This window comes from Oncorhynchus keta, unplaced genomic scaffold (assembly GCF_023373465.1).
Source record: "Oncorhynchus keta strain PuntledgeMale-10-30-2019 unplaced genomic scaffold, Oket_V2 Un_contig_17919_pilon_pilon, whole genome shotgun sequence".
In the NCBI taxonomy this organism is placed as follows: Eukaryota; Metazoa; Chordata; class Actinopteri; order Salmoniformes; family Salmonidae; genus Oncorhynchus; species Oncorhynchus keta.
In genome coordinates, this window is record NW_026280649.1 from 35,814 (window position 1) to 61,611 (window position 25,798).

At 42.3% G+C, this 25,798-nt stretch overlaps 1 pseudogene; it reads left to right on the forward strand.

The window, feature by feature from the left end:
• Positions 1–25,798, forward strand: part of LOC127919938 (myosin-11-like) — a 52,307-nt pseudogene that overhangs the window by 19,317 nt on the left and 7,192 nt on the right.

Below are 25,798 nucleotides of genomic sequence, written 5' to 3' on the forward strand. Positions count from 1 at the left end.
CCCTGTCCTCTCTCTCTAACCCCTGTCCCTCTCCTCCTAACCCCCTGTCCTCTCTCTCTAACCCCCTGTCCTCTCCTCTCTAACCCCTGTCCCTCTCTCTCTAACCCCCTGTCCCTCTCTCTCTCTAACCCCCTGTCCTCTCTCTCTAACCCCTGTCCCTCTCCTCTCTAACCCCTGTCCCTCTCTCTAACCCCTGTCCCTCTCTCCTAACCCCTGTCTCCTCTCTAACCCCTGTCCCCTCTCTCTAACCCCTGTCCCTCTCTCTAACCCCTGTCCCTCTCCTCTCTAACCCCTGTCCTCTCCTCTCTAACCCCTGTCCCTCTCTAACCCCCTGTCCCTCTCCTCTCTAACCCCTGTCCTCTCTCTCTAACCCCTGTCCTCTCCTCTCTAACCCCCTGTCCCCTCTCTCTAACCCCTGTCCCTCTCCTCTCTAACCCCTGTCCCTCTCTCCTAACCCCCTGTCTCTCTCCTCTCTACCCCCTGTCCCTCTCTCTCTAACCCCCTGTCCCTCTCTCTCTAACCCCCTGTCTCTCTCCTCTCTACCCTACCAGAGGTGAGTCTGGACCCCTGTCCCTCTCCTCTCTAACCCCCTGTCTCTCTCCTCTCTACCCTACCAGAGGTGAGTCTGGACCCCTGTCCCTCTCTCCCTAACCCCCTGTATCTCTCCTCTCTACCCCACCAGAGGTGAGTCTGGACCCCTGTCCCTCTCTCCCTAACCCCTGTCTCTCTCCTCTCTACCCCACCAGAGGTGAGTCTGGACCCCTGTCCCTCTCTCCCTAACCCCCTGTCTCTCTCCTCTCTACCCCACCAGAGGTGAGTCTGGACCCCTGTCCCTCTCTCCCTAACCCCCTATCCCTCTCTCTCTAACCCCCTGTCCCTCTCTCCCTAACCCCCTGTATCTCTCCTCTCTACCCCACCAGAGGTGAGTCTGGACCCCTGTCCCTCTCTCCCTAACCCCCTGTCTCTCTCCTCTCTACCCCACCAGAGGTGAGTCTGGACCCCTGTCCCTCTCTCCCTAACCCCCTGTCTCTCTCCTCTCTACCCCACCAGAGGTGAGTCTGGACCCCTGTCCCTCTCTCCCTAACCCCCTGTCTCTCTCCTCTCTACCCCACCAGAGGTGAGTCTGGAGCAGGGAAGACAGAGAACACGAAGAAGGTGATCCAGTATCTGGCGGTGGTGGCTTCCTCTCACAAGGGCAGCAAGAAGGACACTGGAGCTGTGAGTGTTACCTCTAGTGTACAATACAATATGATACACTACAATACACTGATACAATATGATACACTACAATACACTGATACAATATGATACACTACAATACACTGATACAATATGATACACTACAATACACTGATACAATATGATACACTACAATACACTGGATCTGTGTTACCTCTACACTACAATACACTGATACAATATGATACACTACAATACACTGGAGCTGTGTTACCTCTAGTGTACAATACAATATGATACACTACAATACACTGGATCTGTGTTACCTCTACACTACAATACACTGATACAATATGATACACTACAATACACTGATACAATATGATACACTACAATACACTGGAGCTGTGTTACCTCTAGGGTACAATACAATATGATACACTACAATACACTGATACAATATGATACACTACAATACACTGATACAATATGATACACTACAATACACTGATACAATATGATACACTACAATACACTGGATCTGTGTTACCTCTAGTGTACAATATAATATGATACACTACAATACACTGATACAATATGATACACTGATACAATATGATACACTGATACAATATGATACACTACAATACACTGATACAATATGATACACTACAATACACTGGTGCTGTGTTACCTCTAGTGTACAATATAATATGATACACTACAATACACTGATACACTATGATACACTACAATACACTGATACAATATGATACACTACAATACACTGGAGCTGTGTTACCTCTAGGGTACAATACAATATGATACACTACAATACACTGATACAATATGATACACTACAATACACTGATACAATATGATACACTACAATACACTGGAGCTGTGTTACCTCTAGTGTACAATACAATATGATACACTACAATACACTGATACAATATGATACACTACAATACACTGATACAATATGATACACTACAATACACTGGAGCTGTGTTACCTCTAGTGTACAATACAATATGATACACTACAATACACTGATACAATATGATACACTACAATACACTGATACAATATGATACACTACAATACACTGATACTATATGATACACTACAATACACTGATACAATATGATACACTACAATACACTGGATCTGTGAGTGTTACCTCTAGGGTTGCAAAACGTTCCCAAATGTTCCAGAAATCCTGGATGGAAGTTTCCTGGAATCAGGATGGAATAAACAGGACATCTGTGAATCATCCAACTGGGATTTCTGGAAAACCTGGGAATTTTGGGAAGTTAGAGGAATTTGTACAACCCCTACCTCTACTGTACTCTGCTAAACACATGCAATACAATGTGACCTGTTGAGACCCTCAGAGGAGCAGCAGATATTAACCCTCAGAGGAGCAGCAGATATTGACCCTCAGAGGATAGCAGCAGATATTGACCCTCAGAGGATAGCAGCAGATATTGACCCTCAGAGGATAGCAGCAGATATTGACCCTCAGAGGATAGCAGCAGATATTGACCCTCAGAGGATAGCAGCAGATATTGACCCTCAGAGGATAGCAGCAGATATTGACCCTCAGAGGATAGCAGCAGATATTGACCCTCAGAGGATAGCAGCAGATATTGACCCTCAGAGGATAGCAGCAGATATTGACCCTCAGAGGAGCAGCAGATATTGACCCTCAGAGGATAGCAGCAGATATTGACCCTCAGAGGAGCAGCAGATATTGACCCTCAGAGGAGCAGCAGATATTGACCCTCAGAGGAGCAGCAGATATTGACCCTCAGAGGATAGCAGCAGATATTGACCCTCAGAGGAGCAGCAGATATTAACCCTCAGAGGAGCAGCAGATATTGACCCTCAGAGGAGCAGCAGATATTGACCCTCAGAGGAGCAGCAGATATTGACCCTCAGAGGATAGCAGCAGATATTGACCCTCAGAGGATAGCAGCAGATATTGACCCTCAGAGGAGCAGCAGATATTGACCCTCAGAGGATAGCAGCAGATATTGACCCTCAGAGGATAGCAGCAGATATTGACCCTCAGAGGAGCAGCAGATATTGACCCTCAGAGGAGCAGCAGATATTGACCCTCAGAGGAGCAGCAGATATTGACCCTCAGAGGAGCAGCAGATATTGACCCTCAGAGGATAGCAGCAGATATTGACCCTCAGAGGAGCAGCAGATATTGACCCTCAGAGGAGCAGCAGATATTGACCCTCAGAGGATAGCAGCAGATATTGACCCTCAGAGGAGCAGCAGATATTGACCCTCAGAGGATAGCAGCAGATATTGACCCTCAGAGGAGCAGCAGATATTGACCCTCAGAGGATAGCAGCAGATATTGACCCTCAGAGGAGCAGCAGATATTGACCCTCAGAGGAGCAGCAGATATTGACCCTCAGAGGAGCAGCAGATATTGACCCTCAGAGGATAGCAGCAGATATTGACCCTCAGAGGATAGCAGCAGATATTGACCCTCAGAGGATAGCAGCAGATATTGACCCTCAGAGGATAGCAGCAGATATTGACCCTCAGAGGATAGCAGCAGATATTGACCCTCAGAGGATAGCAGCAGATATTGACCCTCAGAGGATAGCAGCAGATATTGACCCTCAGAGGATAGCAGCAGATATTGACCCTCAGAGGATAGCAGCAGATATTGACCCTCAGAGGATAGCAGCAGATATTGACCCTCAGAGGATAGCAGCAGATATTAACCCTCAGAGGATAGCAGCAGATATTGACCCTCAGAGGAGCAGCAGATGTTGATCCTCAGAGGAGCAGCAGATATTGACCCTTAGAGGAGCAGCAGATATTGACCCTTAGAGGAGCAGCAGATGTTGATCCTCAGAGGAGCAGCAGATATTGATCCTCAGAGGAGCAGCAGATATTGACCCTCAGAGGAGCAGCAGATATTGACCCTCAGAGGATAGCAGCAGATATTGACCCTCAGAGGATAGCAGCAGATATTGACCCTCAGAGGATAGCAGCAGATATTGACCCTCAGAGGATAGCAGCAGATATTGACCCTCAGAGGATAGCAGCAGATATTGACCCTCAGAGGATAGCAGCAGATATTGACCCTCAGAGGATAGCAGCAGATATTGACCCTCAGAGGAGCAGCAGATATTGACCCTCAGAGGATAGCAGCAGATATTGACCCTCAGAGGATAGCAGCAGATATTGACCCTCAGAGGAGCAGCAGATATTGACCCTCAGAGGATAGCAGCAGATATTGACCCTCAGAGGAGCAGCAGATATTGACCCTCAGAGGATAGCAGCAGATATTGACCCTCAGAGGAGCAGCAGATATTGACCCTCAGAGGAGCAGCAGATATTGACCCTCAGAGGAGCAGCAGATATTGACCCTCAGAGGAGCAGCAGATATTGACCCTCAGAGGAGCAGCAGATATTGACCCTCAGAGGAGCAGCAGATATTGACCCTCAGAGGAGCAGCAGATATTGACCCTCAGAGGAGCAGCAGATATTGACCCTCAGAGGAGCAGCAGATATTGACCCTCAGAGGATAGCAGCAGATATTGACCCTCAGAGGAGCAGCAGATATTGACCCTCAGAGGATGCAGCAGATATTGACCCTCAGAGGAGCAGCAGATATTGACCCTCAGAGGATAGCAGCAGATATTGACCCTCAGAGGATAGCAGCAGATATTGACCCTCAGAGGAGCAGCAGATATTGACCCTCAGAGGATAGCAGCAGATATTGACCCTCAGAGGATAGCAGCAGATATTGACCCTCAGAGGAGCAGCAGATATTGACCCTCAGAGGATAGCAGCAGATATTGACCCTCAGAGGATAGCAGCAGATATTGACCCTCAGAGGAGCAGCAGATATTGACCCTCAGAGGATAGCAGCAGATATTGACCCTCAGAGGAGCAGCAGATATTGACCCTCAGAGGAGCAGCAGATATTGACCCTCAGAGGAGCAGCAGATATTGACCCTCAGAGGAGCAGCAGATATTGACCCTCAGAGGAGCAGCAGATATTGACCCTCAGAGGAGCAGCAGATATTGACCCTCAGAGGAGCAGCAGATATTGACCCTCAGAGGATAGCAGCAGATATTGACCCTCAGAGGATAGCAGCAGATATTGACCCTCAGAGGAGCAGCAGATATTGACCCTCAGAGGAGCAGCAGATATTGACCCTCAGAGGAGCAGCAGATATTGACCCTCAGAGGAGCAGCAGATATTGACCCTCAGAGGAGCAGCAGATATTGACCCTCAGAGGATAGCAGCAGATATTGACCCTCAGAGGAGCAGCAGATATTGACCCTCAGAGGATAGCAGCAGATATTGACCCTCAGAGGATAGCAGCAGATATTGACCCTCAGAGGATAGCAGCAGATATTGACCCTCAGAGGAGCAGCAGATATTGACCCTCAGAGGATAGCAGCAGATATTGACCCTCAGAGGAGCAGCAGATATTGACCCTCAGAGGATAGCAGCAGATATTGACCCTCAGAGGAGCAGCAGATATTGACCCTCAGAGGATAGCAGCAGATATTGACCCTCAGAGGAGCAGCAGATATTGACCCTCAGAGGAGCAGCAGATATTGACCCTCAGAGGAGCAGCAGATATTGACCCTCAGAGGATAGCAGCAGATATTGACCCTCAGAGGAGCAGCAGATATTGACCCTCAGAGGATAGCAGCAGATATTGACCCTCAGAGGATAGCAGCAGATATTGACCCTCAGAGGATAGCAGCAGATATTGACCCTCAGAGGATAGCAGCAGATATTGACCCTCAGAGGATAGCAGCAGATATTGACCCTCAGAGGATAGCAGCAGATATTGACCCTCAGAGGATAGCAGCAGATATTGACCCTCAGAGGATAGCAGCAGATATTGACCCTCAGAGGATAGCAGCAGATATTGACCCTCAGAGGATAGCAGCAGATATTGACCCTCAGAGGATAGCAGCAGATATTGACCCTCAGAGGAGCAGCAGATATTGACCCTCAGAGGAGCAGCAGATATTGACCCTCAGAGGAGCAGCAGATGTTGACCCTCAGAGGAGCAGCAGATATTGACCCTCAGAGGAGCAGCAGATATTGACAGATATTGACCCTCAGAGGAGCAGCAGATATTGACCCTCAGAGGATAGCAGCAGATATTGACCCTCAGAGGATAGCAGCAGATATTGACCCTCAGAGGAGCAGCAGATATTGACCCTCAGAGGATAGCAGCAGATATTGACCCTCAGAGGATAGCAGCAGATATTGACCCTCAGAGGATAGCAGCAGATATTGACCCTCAGAGGATAGCAGCAGATATTGACACTCAGAGGAGCAGCAGATATTGACCCTTAGAGGATAGCAGCAGATATTGACCCTCAGAGGATAGCAGCAGATATTGACACTCAGAGGAGCAGCAGATATTGACACTCAGAGGATAGCAGCAGATATTGACCCTCAGAGGAGCAGCAGATATTGACACTCAGAGGATAGCAGCAGATATTGACCCTCAGAGGAGCAGCAGATATTGACCCTCAGAGGAGCAGCAGATATTGACCCTCAGAGGAGCAGCAGATATTGACCCTCAGAGGATAGCAGCAGATATTGACCCTCAGAGGAGCAGCAGATATTGACCCTCAGAGGAGCAGCAGATATTGACCCTCAGAGGAGCAGCAGATATTGACCCTCAGAGGAGCAGCAGATATTGACCCTCAGAGGAGCAGCAGATATTGACCCTCAGAGGATAGCAGCAGATATTGACCCTCAGAGGAGCAGCAGATATTGACCCTCAGAGGATAGCAGCAGATATTGACCCTCAGAGGAGCAGCAGATATTGACCCTCAGAGGATAGCAGCAGATATTGACCCTCAGAGGAGCAGCAGATATTGACCCTCAGAGGAGCAGCAGATATTGACCCTCAGAGGATAGCAGCAGATATTGACCCTCAGAGGAGCAGCAGATATTGACCCTCAGAGGAGCAGCAGATATTGACCCTCAGAGGATAGCAGCAGATATTGACCCTCAGAGGATAGCAGCAGATATTGACCCTCAGAGGAGCAGCAGATATTGACCCTCAGAGGATAGCAGCAGATATTGACCCTCAGAGGAGCAGCAGATATTGACCCTCAGAGGATAGCAGCAGATATTGACCTCAGATGAGCAGCAGATATTGACCCTCAGAGGAGCAGCAGATATTGACCCTCAGAGGAGCAGCAGATATTGACCCTCAGAGGAGCAGCAGATATTGACCCTCAGAGGATAGCAGCAGATATTGACCCTCAGAGGATAGCAGCAGATATTGACCCTCAGAGGAGCAGCAGATATTGACCCTCAGAGGAGCAGCAGATATTGACCCTCAGAGGAGCAGCAGATATTGACCCTCAGAGGAGCAGCAGATATTGACCCTCAGAGGAGCAGCAGATATTGACCCTCAGAGGATAGCAGCAGATATTGACCCTCAGAGGATAGCAGCAGATATTGACCCTCAGAGGAGCAGCAGATATTGACCCTCAGAGGATAGCAGCAGATATTGACCCTCAGAGGATAGCAGCAGATATTGACCCTCAGAGGAGCAGCAGATATTGACCCTCAGAGGAGCAGCAGATATTGACCCTCAGAGGAGCAGCTGTTGAGCTGATGGAAATCGAACAGAAATGTCTAAACTGTGTAAAACCCTTTTCGTGTTTAAATTGAGAAGAGTACTCATAAGAGACTGTACTTTTATCAATGTTGCTAACAAAGCATTTCTTTAATGATGAAATACATTTCTGTTGTGTGACAGGAGGCGCCAACACTAGTCAAGGTATGACAACTCTTTCTGTGATGTGGGCATGCAGACTACTGTAACCTTAACTGACTGTGTGGTAGAAACTAAGGCTGCTCTGATTGGTGGACTGCTTCCTCTACAGTTTGTGGTGCTTTGTGCTGCTGGTGGTTTAGGCTTTCTGTATTCTGCTGAAGAGGCAAATCTCTCACAATCAATACTGATAGCCAATGAGCTGCTATGGACCCGCCCCCCTAGTTCTATATTCAATACTGATAGCCAATGAGCTGCTATGGACCCGACCCCCTAGTTCTATATTCAATACTGATAGCCAATGAGCTGCTATGGACCCGCCCCTAGTTCTATATTCAATACTGATAGACAATGAGCTGCTATGGACCCGCCCCTAGTTCTATATTCAATACTGATAGCCAATGAGCTGCTATGGACCCGCCCCCTAGTTCTATATTCAATACTGATAGACAATGAGCTGCTATGGACCCGCCCCCCTAGTTCTATATTCAATACTGATAGACAATGAGCTGCTATGGACCCGCCCCCCTAGTTCTATATTCAATACTGATAGACAATGAGCTGCTATGGACCCTCCCCCTAGTTCTATATTCAATACTGATAGCCAATGAGCTGCTATGGACCCGCCCCCCTAGTTCTATATTCAATACTGATAGCCAATGAGCCGTATTCTAAGTCCTGCTATGGACCCACCCCCCTAGTTCTATATTCAATACTGATAGCCAATGAGCTGCTATGGACCCGCCCCCCTAGTTCTATATTCAATACTGATAGCCAATGAGCCGTATTCTAAGTCCTGCTATGGACCCGCCCCCCTAGTTCTATATTCATATTCTATATATTCTATATTAACCTCACCCAATCACAGAAGAAGACAGTTTAGGGTTCACATATCAGACACAACCTATTCCCCAAGGATACAATTACAGAAGAAGACAGTTTAGGGTTCACATATCAGACACAACCTATTCCCGAAGGATACAATTACAGAAGAAGAAGAGGAAGAATTTAATTTTAAAAATAGCTAGTGACAATGATGAAGAAGGAGAATATAAGAATACTTTATTGTGTATCATAAATAATACGTTATGCCAGGTTATAATACGTTATGCCAGGTTATAATACGTTATGCCAGGTTATAATACGTTATGCCAGGTTATAATACGTTATGCCAGGTTATAATACGTTATGCCAGGTTATGATACATTATGCCAGGTTATGATACGTTATGCCAGGTTATAATACGTTATGCCAGGTTATAATACATTATGCCAGGTTATGATACGTTATGCCAGGTTATAATACGTTATGCCAGGTTATAATACGTTATGCCAGGTTATAATACGTTATGCCAGGTTATAATACGTTATGCCAGGTTATAATACGTTATGCCCAGGTTATATAATAAGTTATGCCAGGTTATGATACGTTATGTCAGGTTATAATACGTTATGTCAGGTTATAATACGTTATGCCAGGTTATGATACGTTATGCCAGGTTATGATACGTTATGTCAGGTTATAATACGTTATGCCAGGTTATAATACGTTACGCCCAGGTTATGATACGTTATGTCAGGTTATAATACGTTATGCCAGGTTATAATACGTTATGCCAGGTTATAATACGTTATGCCAGGTTATAATACGTTACGCCAGGTTATGATACGTTATGTCAGGTTATAATACGTTATGTCAGGTTATAATACGTTATGCCAGGTTATAATACGTTACCCCAGGTTATGATACGTTATGTCAGGTTATAATACGTTATGCCAGGTTATAATACGTTATGCCAGGTTATAATACGTTATGCCAGGTTATAATACGTTACGCCAGGTTATGATACGTTATGCCAGGTTATAATACGTTATGCCAGGTTATAATACGTTACGCCAGGTTATGATACGTTATGTCAGGTTATAATACGTTATGCCAGGTTATAATACGTTATGCCAGGTTATGATACGTTATGCCAGGTTATAATACGTTATGTCAGGTTATAATACGTTATGTCAGGTTATAATACTTTATGCCAGGTTATAATACGTTATGCCAGGTTATAATACTTTATGCCAGGTTATAATACGTTATGCCAGGTTATGATACGTTATGCCAGGTTATGATACGTTATGCCAGGTTATAATACGTTATGCCAGGTTATAATACGTTATGCCAGGTTATGATACGTTATGCCAGGTTATAATACGTTATGCCAGGTTAGGACGTTATGCCAGGTTAAAATACGTTATGTAGGTTATGATACATTATGCCAGGTTATGATACGTTATGCCAGGTTATAATACGTTATGCCAGGTTATAATACGTTATGCCAGGTTATAATACGTTATGCCAGGTTATAATACGTTATGTCAGGTTATGATACGTTATGCCAGGTTATAATACGTTATGCCAGGTTATAATACGTTATGACAGGTTATAATACGTTATGCCAGGTTATAATACGTTATGCCAGGTTATAATACGTTATGCCAGGTTATAATACGTTATGCCAGGTTATAATAAGTTATGCCAGGTTATGATACATTACGCCAGGTTGTAATACGTTATGCCAGGTTATAATACGTTATGCCAGGTTATGATACGTTATGCCAGGTTATAATACGTTATGTCAGGTTATGATACGTTATGTCAGGTTATAATACGTTATGCCAGGTTATGATACGTTATGCCAGGTTATGATACGTTATGCCAGGTTATAATACGTTATGTCAGGTTATGATACGTTATGTCAGGTTATAATACGTTATGCCAGGTTATAATACGTTATGCCAGGTTATAATACGTTATGCCAGGTTATAATACGTTATGCCAGGTTATGATACATTACGCCAGGTTGTAATACGTTATGCCAGGTTATAATACGTTATGCCAGGTTATGATACGTTATGCCAGGTTATAATACGTTATGCCAGGTTATGATACGTTATGTCAGGTTATAATACGTTATGCCAGGTTATAATACGTTATGCCAGGTTATAATACGTTATGCCAGGTTATGATACGTTATGCCAGGTTATGATACGTTATGCCAGGTTATAATACGTTATGCCAGGTTATAATACGTTATGCCAGGTTATAATACGTTATGTCAGGTTATGATACGTTATGCCAGGTTGTAATACGTTATGCCAGGTTATGATACGTTATGCCAGGTTATAATACGTTATGCCAGGTTATAATACGTTATGCCAGGTTATAATATGTTATGCCAGGTTATAATACGTTATGCCAGGTTATAATACGTTATGCCAGGTTATAATACGTTATGCCAGGTTATAATACGTTACGCCAGGTTATGATACATTATGCCAGGTTATGATACGTTATGCCAGGTTATGATACGTTATGCCAGGTTATAATACGTTATGCCAGGTTATAATACGTTATGCCAGGTTATAATACGTTATGTCAGGTTATGATACGTTATGCCAGGTTATAATACGTTATGCCAGGTTATGATACGTTATGCCAGGTTATGATACGTTATGCCAGGTTATAATACGTTATGCCAGGTTATAATACGTTATGTCAGGTTATGATACGTTATGCCAGGTTATGATACATTATGCCAGGTTATGATACGTTATGCCAGGTTATGATACGTTATGCCAGGTTATAATACGTTATGCCAGGTTATAATACGTTATGCCAGGTTATAATACGTTATGCCAGGTTATAATACGTTATGCCAGGTTATAATACATTATGTCAGGTTATGATACGTTATGCCAGGTTATAATACGTTATGTCAGGTTATAATACGTTATGTCAGGTTATTATACGTTATGCCAGGTTATAATACGTTATGCCAGGTTATAATACGTTACGCCAGGTTATGATACATTATGCCAGGTTATAATACGTTACGCCAGGTTATAATACGTTACGCCAGGTTATGATACGTTATGCCAGGTTATAATACGTTATGCCAGGTTATAATACATTATGCCAGGTTATGATACATTATGCCAGGTTATAATACGTTACGCCAGGTTATAATACGTTACGCCAGGTTATGATACGTTATGCCAGGTTATAATACGTTATGCCAGGTTATAATACATTATGCCAGGTTATAATACGTTATGCCAGGTTATAATACGTTACGCCAGGTTATGATACGTTATGCCAGGTTATAATACGTTATGCCAGGTTATAATACGTTATGCCAGGTTATGATACGTTATGCCAGGTAATAATACATTATGCCAGGTTATAATGCATTATAATACGTTATGCCAGGTTATAATGCATTATGTCAGGTTATAATACGTTATGCCAGGTAATAATACATTATGCCAGGTTATAATGCATTATAATACGTTATGCCAGGTTATAATACGTTATGTCAGGTTATAATACGTTATGCCAGGTTATAATACGTTATGCCAGGTTATAATACGTTATGCGAGGTTATAATACGTTATGCCAGGTTATAATACGTTATGCCAGGTTATGATACGTTATGACAGGTTATAATACGTTATGCCAGGTTATAATACGTTATGCCAGGTTATAATACGTTATGCCAGGTTATAATACGTTAAGCCAGGTTATGATACGTTACGCCAGGTTATAATACGTTACGCCAGGTTATGATACGTTATGCCAGGTTATAATACGCCAGGTTATAATACGTTATGCCAGGTTATGATACGTTATGCCAGGTTATAATACATTATGCCAGGTTATAATACGTTATGCCAGGTTATAATATATTATGCACGGGTTATAATACGTTATGCCAGGTTATAATACGTTATGCCAGGTTATGATACGTTATGCCAGGTAATAATACGTTATGCCAGACTATAATGCATTATAATACGTTATGCCAGGTTATAATGCATTATAATACGTTATGCCAGGTTATAATGCATTATAATACGTTATGCCAGGTTATAATGCATTATAATACGTTATGCCAGGTTATAATGCATTATAATATGTTATGGCAGGTTATAATACATTATAATACGTTATGCCAGGTTATAATACGTTATGCCAGGTTATAATACATTATAATACGTTATGCCAGGTTATAATACGTTATGCCAGGTTATAATACGTTATGCCAGGTTATAATACGTTATGCCAGGTAATGATATACGTTATGCCAGGTTATAATACATTATGCCAGGTTATAATACGTTATGCCAGGTTATAATATATTATGCCAGGTTATAATACGTTATGCCAGGTTATAATACGTTATGCCAGGTTATGATACGTTATGCCAGGTAATAATACATTATGCCAGGTTATAATGCATTATAATACGTTATGCCAGGTTATAATGCATTATAATACGTTATGCCAGGTTATAATGCATTATAATACGTTATGCCAGGTTATAATACATTATAATACGTTATGCCAGGCTATAAGACATTATAATATGTTATTTTTTTTATTTTTATTTTTTATTTTTTTTACCTTTATTTAACCAGGCAAGTCAGTTAAGAACATATTCTTATTTTCAATGACGGCCTGGGAACAGTGGGTTAACTGCCTGTTCAGGGGCAGAACGACAGATTTGTACCTTGTCAGCTCGGGGGTTTGAACTTGCAACCTTACTAATAGTCCAACGTTATGCCAGGTAATAATACGTTATGCCAGGTTATAATGCATTATAATACATTATGCCAGGTTATAATGCATTATAATACATTATGCCAGGTTATAATGCATTATAATACGTTATGCCAGGGTATAATGCATTATAATACGTTATGCCAGGTTATAATGCATTATAATACATTATGCCAGGTTATAATACATTATAATACATTATGCCAGGTTATAATACATTATAATACGTTATGCCAGGCTATAATACATTATAATAGGTTATAATGATCACATCATCCTCTGCCTCCTCTGTAGGAGAAGCCAGAGAAGCCTGGGTCTCTGGCCTATGTGAGTATGCGAGTAGCACCCTATTCCCTATTTAGTGCACTACTTTTGACCACCGCCTATAGAGGTCTGGTAAAAGAAGTGCACTGCATATGTAATAGGGTGCCATTTGGGAGTTCATACCTGCATGCTAGCTAGCGTGTCACACCTAGATTAACCGATATGATCAATCTCTCCTGTCCTATAGCATGTGAACACTATTAACTGCTGATGGACCTGTCTGTGTGTTAGAAAGTAGTGGCCTGTATGACATTTAAAAGTAGTGTGTGAAACATCAAAGTCACCCCATAATAATCTTTTCACGAATCTCTCTGAGTGGTTGCTATGCTACATCTCACTGACTGTGTTTCGCTCTGTGTCTGTTGCACTGCATTGTAGTGTACTAAAAAAAAAAGTGTGTGTCTCTGTTGTCCATTTCTTTGTTGTTGTACAGTGTGACATAACTTGTGTTGTTCTGTCTTGTGACATCATTCTCTGGTAATATTCATGAAGTGGAATAATAATTGTGACATCACAATATAATTGTGACATCACAGATATGTTGGACATATGTGATTGTTTTTCCTGCTTTCCCCCGTTTTGCCCTACAGGGGGAGCTAGAGAAGCAGCTGCTGCAGGCTAACCCCATACTGGAAGCCTTCGGGAACGCCAAGACCATCAAGAACGACAACTCCTCACGATTCGTAATTAACTCACAGTTTACACATGCTCAGACATTATTACACCCTCTTTTCAAACAAAACTATATATATTTTTAAAAAATGTCAAATTAAATTCATTCATTCATTCCATCGCTCTCTCCACATTACTATTAACTTAATTAAAGCTTTTAACTAGGACCCAGAGTCTTTCCCGGTTTGATTACGAAGTCAGGAAAATCTCCTGGCACCCGTTCACTGCTGTTCCTTGTTATTATAATACAGACTGTTAGTCCTTGTCATGACATTTATCAAGAGCTCAGTGCTCATATATACAGTATCCTACATCTCTCTCCTCATATATACAGTATTCTACATCTCTCTCCTCATATATACAGTATCCTACATCTCTCTCCTCACATATACAGTATCCTACATCTCTCTCCTCATATATACAGTATCCTACATCTCTCTCCTCATATATACAGTATCCTACATCTCTCTCCTCACATATACAGTATCCTACATCTCTCTCCTCATATATACAGTATCCTACATATCAATCCTCATATATACAGTATCCTACATCTCTCTCCTCATATATACAGTATCCTACATCTCTCCTCACATATACAGTATCCTACATCTCTCCTCACATATACAGTATCCTACATCTCTCTCCTCATATATACAGTATCCTACATCTCTCTCCTCATATATACAGTATCCTACATCTCTCTCCTCACATATACAGTATCCTATATCTCTCTCCTCACATATACAGTATTCTACATCTCTCTCCTCATATATACAGTATCCTACATCTCTCCTCACATATACAGTATCCTACATCTCTCCTCACATATACAGTATCCTACATCTCTCCTCACATATACAGTAACCTATATCTCTCTCCTCACATATACAGTATCCTACATCTCTCCTCACATATACAGTATCCTACATCTCTCCTCACATATACAGTATCCTACATCTCTCTCCTCACATATACAGTGTCCTACATCTCTCTCCTCATATATACAGTATCCTACATCTCTCTCCTCACATATACAGTATCCTACATCTCTCTCCTCATATATACAGTATCCTACATCTCTCTCCTCACATATACAGTATCCTACATCTCTCTCCTCATATACAGTATCCTACATCTCTCTCCTCGTATACAGTATCCTACATCTCTCTCCTCACATATACAGTATCCTACATCTCTCTCCTCATATATACAGTATCCTACATCTCTCTCCTCACATATACAGTATCCTACATCTCTCTCCTCATATACAGTATCCTACATCTCTCCTCGTATACAGTATCCTACATCTCTCTCCTCACATATACAGTATCCTACATCTCTCTCCTCATATATACAGTATCCTACATCTCTCTCCTCACATATACAGTATCCTACATCTCTCTCCTCACATATACATTATCCTACATCTCTCTCTCTCCTCACATATACAGTATCCTACATCTCTCTCTCACATATACAGTATCCTACATCTCTCTCCTCATGATATACAGTATCCTACATCTCTCTCCTCATATATACAGTATCCTACATCTCTCTCCTCACATATACAGTATCCTACATCTCTCTCCTCATATATACAGTATCCTACATCTCTCCTCACATATACAGTATCCTACATCTCTCTCCTCATATACAGTATCCTACATCTCTCTCCTCATATATACAGTATCCTACATATCTCTCCTCATATACAGTATCCTCATCTCTCTCCTCATATATACAGTATCCTACATCTCTCTCCTCATATATACAGTATCCTACATCTCTCTCCTCATATACAGTATCCTACATCTCTCTCACATATACAGTATCCTACATCTCTCTCCTCATATACAGTATCCTACATCTCTCCTCACTCATATATACAGTATCCTACATCTCTCTCCTCATATATACAGTATCCTACATCTCTCTCCTCATATATACAGTATCCTACATCTCTCTCCTCACATATACAGTATCCTACATCTCTCTCCTCATATATACAGTATCCTACATATCAATCCTCATATATACAGTATCCTACATCTCTCTCCTCATATATACAGTATCCTACATCTCTCCTCACATATACAGTATCCTACATCTCTCCTCACATATACAGTATCCTACATCTCTCTCCTCATATATACAGTATCCTACATCTCTCTCCTCAGTATCCTACATCTCTCTCCTCACATATACAGTATCCTACATCTCTCTCCTCACATATACAGTATCCTACATCTCTCTCCTCATATATACAGTATCTCTCCTCACATATCAGTATCCTCATCTCTCCTATATACAGTATCCTACAACCTATATCTCTCTCCTCACATATACAGTATCCTACATCTCTCCTCACATATACAGTATCCTACATCTCTCCTCACATATACAGTATACAGTGTCCTACATCTCTCTCCTCATATATACAGTATCCTACATCTCTCTCCTCACATATACAGTATCCTACATCTCTCTCCTCATATATACAGTATCCTACATCTCTCTCCTCACATATACAGTATCCTACATCTCTCTCCTCATATACAGTATCCTATCTCTCTCCTACAGTATCCTACATCTCTCTCCTCACATATACAGTATCCTACATCTCTCTCCTCATATATACAGTATCCTACATCTCTCCTCACATATACAGTATCCTACATCTCTCCTCATATAGTATCCTACATCTCTCCTCGTATACAGTATCCTACATCTCTCTCCTCACATATACAGTATCCTACATCTCTCTCCTCATATATACAGTATCCTACATCTCTCCTCACATATACAGTATCCTACATCTCTCTCCTCATGTATACAGTATCCTACATCTCTCTCCTCACATATACAGTATCCTACATCTCTCTCTCAGTATCCTACATCTCTCTCCTCACATATACAGTATCCTACATCTCTCTCCTCATATATACAGTATCCTACATCTCTCTCCTCATATATACAGTATCCCTACATCATCTCTCCTCACATATACAGTATCCTACATCTCTCTCCTCATATACAGTATCCTACATCTCTCTCCTCATATATACAGTATCCTACATATCTCTCTCATATACAGTATCCTACATCTCTCTCCTCATATATACAGTATCCTACATCTCTCTCCTCACATATACAGTATCCTACATCTCTCCTCACATATACAGTATCCTACATCTCTCCTCACATATACAGTATCCTACATCTCTCTCCTCATCTCTCCTCATATACAGTATCCTACATCTCTCTCCTCACATATACAGTATCCTACATCTCTCCTCTCATATACAGTATCCTACATCTCTCTCCTCACATATACAGTATCCTACATCTCTCTCCTCATATATACAGTATCCTACATCTCTCCTCACATATACAGTATCCTACATCTCTCTCCTCACATATACAGTATCCTACATCTCTCTCCTCATATATACAGTATCCTACATCTCTCTCCTCATATATACAGTATCCTACATCTCTCTCCTCACATATACAGTATCCTACATCTCTCTCCTCATATATACAGTATCCTACATCTCTCTCCTCACATATACAGTATCCTACATCTCTCTCCTCATATATACAGTATCCTACATCTCTCCTCACATATACAGTATCCTACATCTCTCCTCACATATACAGTATCCTACATCTCTCTCCTCACATATACAGTATCCTACATCTCTCTCCTCATATATACAGTATCCTACATCTCTCTCCTCATATATACAGTATCCTACATCTCTCTCCTCATATATACAGTATCCTACATCTCTCTCCTCACATATACAGTATCCTACATCTCTCTCCTCATATATACAGTATCCTACATCTCTCTCCTCATATATACAGTATCCTACATCTCTCTCCTCACATATACAGTATCCTACATCTCTCTCCTCACATATACAGTATCCTACATCTCTCTCCTCATATATACAGTATTATCTCTCTCCTCCTATACAGTATCCTACTCTCCTCACATATACAGTATCCTACATCAGTGTCCTACATCTCCTCCTCAGGGCAAATATACTTCCTCTAGCTCAACTTTGACGTATTCCTGGTTGGAGCCAACATCGATACCTGTATCCTCTGAAATATACTTCCTCTAAATATACAGACTCTGGGCTCCTCATAGAGATGTATTGTAGGTGTTTAATTAATCTTTTAGAGATTCGGGAGATATTAACACACACCTCAGGGACAGTTTCCCGGACACAGGTTAAACCCTAGTCCTGGACTAAAAAACATGTTCAATGAAGACTTCATATTCATATTCCATGTGTGTCGGGGGAAACTGGCCCAACGTAAAATGCAGTGTCTTGTTCCTGCACCACAGAGGGTTTTGTCTTTGACCCTCCCCTGTCCACCAGACCTGCTGGAGAAGTCACGCTGTATCCGCCAAGCCAAGATAGAGAGAGCCTTCCATATCTTTTACTACATGGTGGCCGGAGCGAAGGACCAACTAAAGGGTGAGAGATAGATGGATAGAATGAGATAGATAGATAGATAGATAGATAGATAGATAGATAGATAGATAGATAGATAGATAGATAGATAGATAGAATTAGATAGATAGATAGATAGATAGATAGATAGATAGATAGATTTAATTAGATAGATAGATAGATAGATAGATAGATAGATTTAATTAGATAGATAGATAAATAGATAGATAGATAGATAGATAGATAGATAGATAGATAGATAGATAGATAGATAGATAGATAGATAGATAGATAGAGGACAGGCCTCAGGCCTTATTTAATTATATAGTGTGTAACCATACAGCTCCTCCTCTCCTGTCTGTTCCTGTATAGAGGAGCTGTTACTGGAGGATTTCGGGGCCTACCGGTTCCTGGTGGCAGGTCACGTGGAGGTGCCTGGTCAGGAAGATGATCAGATGTTCATAGAAACACTGGAGGCCATGGAGATCATGGGTTTCTTCTCTGAGGATGGGTTTCTCTGAGGACGAGAGGACAGGTACTGGAGGGAGGGGAGATCATGGGTTTCTCTGAGGACGAGAGGACAGGTACTGAGGACCAGAGGACAGGACTGGAGGGAGGGGAGATCATGGGTTTCTCTGAGGACGAGAGGACAGGTACTGGAGGGAGGGGAGATCATGGGTTTCTCTGAGGACGAGAGGACAGGTACTGGAGGGAGGGGAGAGCTCATGGGTTTCTCTGAGGACCAGAGGACAGGTACTGGAGGGAGGGGAGATCATGGGTTTCTCTGAGGACAGAGGACAGGTACTGGATGGGTTTCTCTGAGGACGAGGGAGGGCTGGGTCTCTGAGGACAGAGGACAGGACAGGTATGGGTTTCTCTAGAGGACAGGAAGAGGGGAGATCATGGGTTTCTCTGAGGACCAGAGGACAGGTACTGGAGGGAGGGGAGATCATGGGTTTCTCTGAGAGGAGGTACTGGAGGGAGGGCTGGGTTTCTCTGAGGACGAGAGGACAGGTACTGGAGGGAAGAGGAGGGCTGTCTCTGAGGAAGAGAGGACAGGTACTGGAGGGAGGGGAGGGCTGTCTCTGAGGACGAGAGGACAGGTACTGGAGGGAGGGGAGGGCTGTCTCGAGAGGACAGGTACTAGGGCTGTCTCTGAGGACGGAGGGGTACTGGAGGGAAGGAGGGCTGTCTCTGAGGACGAGAGGACAGGTACTGGAGGGAAGGATGAAGACAGGTACTGTCTGGCTTTTAGTCTATCATTCTCTTTCTCCACCTCACTTTGTCTTTCTCTGTCCTTCCGTCGTTCTCTCGCTCTCTCTCTTTTGAGGACGTGGGGATAGGTAGGAGTAGGGCTCTCTCTCTTTCTGTTGTCTCTCTCAGTGATGTCTGTCTCTCCTCCCACTCTCCTCATCCCTCTCTCTTCTCCTCTCTCTAGGCATGATGAAGGTGGTCTCCACTGTGCTCCAGCTGGGGAACATTAAGTTCAACAAGGAGAGGAACAATGAGCAGGCCACCATGCCCGACAACACAGGTGATACATGACATCACACAGGTAGTAACACAGGTGATACATGACATCACACAGGTAGTAACCCAGGTGAAACATGACATCACACAGGGTAACCCAGGTGATACATGACATCACACAGGTAGTAACCCAGGTGATACATGACATCACACAGGTAGTAACCCAGGTGATACATGACATCACACAGGTAGTAACCCAGGTGAAACATGACATCACACAGGGTAACCCAGGTAACCCAGGGTGAAACATGACATCACACAGGTAGTAACCCAGGTGAAACATGACATCACACAGGTAGTAACCCAGGTGATACATGACATCACACAGGTAGTAACCCAGGTGAAACATGACATCACACAGGTAGTAACCCAGGTGATACATGACATCACACAGGTAGTAACCCAGGTGATACATGACATCACACAGGTAGTAACCCAGGTGAAACATGACATCACACAGGTAGTAACCCAGGTGATACATGACATCACACAGGTAGTAACCCAGGTGAAACATGACATCACACAGGTAGTAACCCAGGGTAACCCAGGTGAAACATGACATCACACAGGTAGGAGACAACACAGGTGAGACATGACATCACACAGGTAGGAAACATGACATCACACAGGTAGAGACATGACATCACACAGGTAGGTGAGACATCACACAGGTAGTAACCCAGGTGACATGACATCAGTAACAGGTGAAACATGACAACACAGGTAGTAACCCAGGTGAAACATGACATTGTTCACAGGTGAAACATGACATCACACAGGTAGTAACAGGTGATACATGACATCACACAGGTAGTAACACAGGTGGAACATGACATCACACAGGTAGTAGCAGCATTTGTTAGACATGACATCACGCAGGTAGGAGAAAAACAGGTTAGACATGACATCACACAGGTAGGAGCAAACAGGTGAGACATGACATCACACAGGTAGGAGAAACACAGGTTAGAATGACATCACACAGGTAGAGCAAACAGGTGAGACCACATCACACAGGTAGGAGCAACACAGATACAACAGAGTTTGTTCACAGTAACACAAGCTTGAAAATACAGTTTACATTTAGCACAGATAACACAGAGAGGAAATCACAAGACAACAGGTAACATACCACTAACACAGGTAAGAAAGACAACAGGTAACATACCACTAACACAGGTAAGAAAGACAACAGGTAACATACCACTAACACAGGTAAGAAAGACAACAGGTAACATACCACTAACACAGGTAAGAAAGATAACAGGTAACATACCACTAACACAGGTAAGAAAGATAACAGGTAACATACCACTAACACAGGTAAGAAAGACAACAGGTAACATACCACTAACACAGGTAAGAAAGACAACAGGTAACATACCACTAACACAGGTAAGAAAGATAACAGGTAACATACCACTAACACAGGTAAGAAAGATAACAGGTAACATACCACTAACACAGGTAAGAAAGATAACAGGTAACATACCACTAACACAGGTAAGAAAGATAACAGGTAACATACCACTAACACAGGTAAGAAAGACAACAGGTAACATACCACTAACACAGGTAAGAAAGACAACAGGTAACATACCACTAACACAGGTAAGAAAGATAACAGGTAACATACCACTAACACAGGTAAGAAAGATAACAGGTAACATACCACTAACACAGGTAAGAAAGATAACAGGTAACATACCACTAACACAGGTAAGAAAGATAACAGGTAACATACCACTAACACAGGTAAGAATGACAACAGGTAACATACCGCTAACACAGGTAAGAAAGACAACAGGTAACATACCACTAACGCAGGTAAGAAAGAAAACAGGTAACATACCACTAACACAGGTAAGAAAGACAACAGGTAACATACCACTAACACAGGTAAGAAAGACAACAGGTAACATACCACTAACACAGGTAAGAAAGATAACAGGTAACATACCACTAACACAGGTAAGAAAGATAACAGGTAACATACTACTAACACAGGTAAGAAAGATAACAGGTAACATACCACTAACACAGGTAAGAAAGACAACAGGTAATATACCACTAACACAGGTAAGAAAGACAACAGGTAACATACCACTAACACTGGTAAGAAAGACAACAGGTAACATACCACTAACACAGGTAAGAAAGACAACAGGTAACATACAACACAACTAATCTTTCTCTCTCTTGCCTCCCTCCCTTCCTCTCTCTCTCTCTCTCTCTCTCTCTCTCTCTCTCTCTCTCTCTCTCTCTCTCTCTCTCTCTCTCCCTCCCCTCCTCTCCCTCCCTCTCTTCCTCCCTTGCCTCTCTTCCTCTCTCTCTCTCCTCCTCCCCCTCCCCTCTCTCTCTCTCCTCCCTTCCCCCCCCTCTCTCTCTCCTCCTCCCCCTCCCCTCTCTTCTCTTTCTCTCTACAGCGGCTCAGAAAGTGTGCCACCTGCAGGGTATCAACGTGACAGACTTCACCCGTTCCGTCCTCACCCCCCCGTATCAAGGTGGGCAGAGAGGTGGTGCAGAAGGCTCAGACCAAGGAGCAGGTACTCTTCTATTCTACTCTATTCTATTCAGTTCTTCAGTATTATATTATACTCCATTCTACTCTATTATATTGTACTCAATTCTACTCTACTCCACTCTACTTTATTCTAATCTATTCTATTATACTCTATTCTACTCTATTATGTTCTATTCTACTCTATTCTACTCTATTTTGTTCTATTCTACTATATTATGTTTTATTCTACTCTATTATATTAAACTATTTTCTATTGTACTCTATTATATTCTACTCTATTGTTCTATATTCTACTCTATTATGTTTTTTTCTATTCTACTCTATTCTATTTGACTCAATTATATTCTGCTCTATTCTACTCTATTCTATTATCATCTATTCTACTATTGTCTATTATACTATATTCTATTCTACTATTTTTTATACTATCTTTATACTCTATTATCATCTGTTCTCTATTTTCTACTCTATTCTATTCTATTATCATCTATTTTCTACTATTATTCTATTATACTTTATTCTATTCTACTCTATTCTATTATCATCTATTCTACTATTTTCTATTATACTATCTTCTATTCTACTCTATTCTATTATCATCTGTTCTACTATTTTCTATTATACTATCTTCTATTCTACTCCATTCTATTATCATCATCATTCTACTCTATTCTACTATTTTCTATTCTAATATCTTCTATTCTATTATATTCAATTCTACTTTATTATGTTGTATTATGCTCTGTTCTATTCAACTATAGTATATTCTGCTCTATTCTATTCTATTTTATTCTACTCTATTATATTCGACTCTAAACTACTGTAATCTACCCAATTCTATTCAACTCTACTCTATTCTATTCAACTCTACTCTATTCAACTCTACTCTATTCTATTCAACTCTACTCTATTCTATTAAACTCTGTTTGACTCCATTCTATTAAGTTCTACTCTATTCTATTGTACTCTATTCTACTCTACTTTATTCTGTTATTCTATTCTACTCTATTCTGTTTTATTCAAATACACACTACTCTGATCTACTCTATTCTATTAAACTCCTTTCTTCTCTTTAATCAACCATTATGTTCTACTCTAGTCTTCTCTCCTATATTCTACTCTATTCAACACTACTCTATTCTACTCTGTTCTACTCTATGTTCTACTACTCTATGTTCTATTATGTTCTACACTATTCTACTCTGTTCTATTCAACTCTACCCTATTCTAATCTACTCTATTCTACTCTAATCTATTATATTCTACTCTATTCTAATCTATTATATTCTCCTGTATTCTAATCTATTATATTCTACTATAATATATATTCTAATCTATTATATTATACTCTATTCTACCCTACTCTAGTCTAATCTACTATATTTAACTGTACTCTACTCTATTCATCTCTAATATATTATATTCTACTCTATTCTATTCAATTCTATTCTACTCTACTCAACGCTATTCTCCTCTACTCTATTTTATTATTCTCTTGTCTATTGTATTCTACTCTACTCAACTCAACTCTAATCCATTGTATTCTACTCTATTCTATTCTAGATTTGGCAACATATAATGTATAATGGCAACATATAATGTATCTGAAGCCATAAGTAGTTATAGTACATAGCCCTTCTCTAGAGAAGCTTTAGTCAGAGACAGGACTGTACGTGGAGGCAGACAAGATGACGGTTCACACTCACTGTCTCCCTCTCCTTCTCCCCCTCCCTCTCTCCTTCTCCCCCTCCCTCTCTCCTTCTCCCCCTCCCTCTCTCCTTCTCCCTCTCCCTCTCCCTCTCCCCCTCCCTCCCTCCCTCTCCCTCTCCCTCTCCTTCTCCCCTCCCTCTCTCCTTCTCCCCTCCCTCTCTCTCTCCCCTCCCTCTCTCTCCCCTCCCTCCTCTCCTTCTCTCCCTCCCTCTCCTCTCTCCCTCCCTCCCTCCTCTCTCCTCCCCCTCCCTCTCTCCTCTCCCCTCCCTCTCTCCTTCTCCCCTCCCTCCCTCCCTCCCTCCCCCCTCCCTCCCTCCCTCCCTCCCTCCCTCTCCCCTCCCTCCTCCCCCTCCCTCCCTCTCCTCTCTCTCTCCCCTCCCTCCCCCTCCCCCTCCCCCAGGCTGACTTTGCCATCGAGGCCCTAGCGAAGGCCATGTATGAGCGGTTGTTCAGGTGGATCCTGGCCAGGGTGAATAAGACTCTGGATAAGGCCAAACGTAAAGGAGCATCATTCCTGGGGATCCTAGACATCGCTGGCTTCGAAATCTTTGAGGTGAGATTGAGGAGCATCCTCTTTAAATTGACAGAGAAGGGAATTCAGCAGGGGTCCCGTGAGGCCAGTTGGTAGCTCATGGCGCATCGCAATGCCAAGGTTGTGGGTTCGATTCCCATGGAGGACCGGTAAAATAAAATGACGCAGCCACGACTGTAATTCACTCTGGATTCGAGCATCTGCTATATTACTGAAATTTTAAAATGGGTAAATGTAGCGATTTGGGAGCCCCATCTACCTCCCAAAAGGGACATTTCCCCAGAACATTAACTACTATGATTATTATTATCCCACAATTAGAAACACCCCTACGACCCTGGTCAAAGTAGTGCACTAAATAGGGAATAGGATGTCAATTGGGATGCAGACTTGATGTACAGGACTATGAGGTGAGCAGTACCTCTATGTTCAC